The following is a 1,467-nucleotide window of genomic DNA, read 5'->3' on the forward strand; positions in this document are numbered from 1 at the left end:
GAACTTAAGTGATTCTATGATGAAAGTTTTGTTGATGCGATTAGGAAATGTTTCTGGGTGTTTGTGCAGCCAGAATTTAATTGCCTCAATCGCATATTCATGAGGGATATTTGTATAAAGGTTGACCACGTCAAAAGAAACCAAGAGTGACTCCTCGTTTGTTGTTTTCGGGAGGTGATTGAGCATGTCAAGATCATCTCTAATGAAACTTTTGATGTGGCTTAGGAAAGGTTTCAAAAGAATGTCCAAGAAATTGCTTAAGCGATGTGTTTCGCAGGAGGTGCCTGCTATAATGGGTCTTAGTTTTAAATCCTCCGGTGCCTTGATGCTGATGTAGATTTCAGAGGAGAGTTTGCAAGCTTCGGTGATGGATTTGTTCTTATAGATTTTAGGGAGGCCATAGAAGAGGCTGGGCTTGCATTTGAAATTAGTGATGTAATCTTTTTCTTAGTCCGTGAGTCCTTGACCTTGCTGGAGTATAAGGGTGGTGAGGTTTTTGAGAGTTTTTTTGTTGTTTATAGTTGGTGATAGTTTCATAGAAGGAGTTATCGTTTAGTAAGGAGAGTGCTAGGTGTTTGTAAAAATCTGTGTTCATTAGGACTACAGTACTACCTTTGTCAGCTTCTTTGATAGTAAGGCTTTTGTCCTGTTGTAAGTCTCTTAGATTTTTCCATTCTATGCTATTAAGGTTTGATTTGACCTTGGTTTTAGGTGGGGTAAAAGGGAAACTCTGGATGTGGTTGCAAAAATCATCTAGTGCTTTATTCCTTCCTTTGGAAGGTATGAAGTTGCTTTGTTTTTAATAATTGAGTCATCCTCATTGTTGAAGTCTATGAAAGCTTCTGTTAAACGAAGCTTTCTGCAAAATTCTGAAATGTCATCCTTGATCTCAGGGGGGTTGGGTGTTCTTGGGGTGGGTGTGAATTTTAAGCCTCTGACTAGGATGTTAATTTGGGTTTGTGTAAGGGTTTTATTAGAGAGGTTAATTATTTTAGTCTTCTTCTTAGTTTTCTTTTGATGGGTCTGTATTAGCGGTAGTGCCTGTTTTTCTCCACTCTGTCTAAAAAATGGTTGTTGAAGTAGGGGGTGTAGTGATTGTTAGAGTTGTGGTAGAAGGGGTAAGGGTAGGGGTATTGTTGGGTGGATAGGCTGGAAGTGGATGGGTAGGTATAGTGATTGTGTTGGTATGGGATGTGATGGTTTAAGGTTTTGTAAGAAATGCGGGGGGTTTTGGGTGTTTGTAGGGTGGATTGTATGCAAGGTTGGAGTTGGGTAGGTAGTTATTGTGGTTCTGTTGGTGTGAGTTGCGTGGGTATGAAGATCTGTAGAAAAAATGGTATGATTGTGGGTTTTTGTTGGGTGGACGGTATGGGGTACCTTGGGTGAGAGATTTATGTATAGGTGTGGGTAGGATTCCTTGTTTGTTATTGGTGTGAGAGTAAGGGGCATTGGGATGGGGATAATAGC

Source organism: Octopus bimaculoides, chromosome 9 (assembly GCF_046866305.1).
Source record: "Octopus bimaculoides isolate indiv1 chromosome 9, ASM4686630v1, whole genome shotgun sequence".
NCBI classification, from domain to species: Eukaryota; Metazoa; Mollusca; class Cephalopoda; order Octopoda; family Octopodidae; genus Octopus; species Octopus bimaculoides.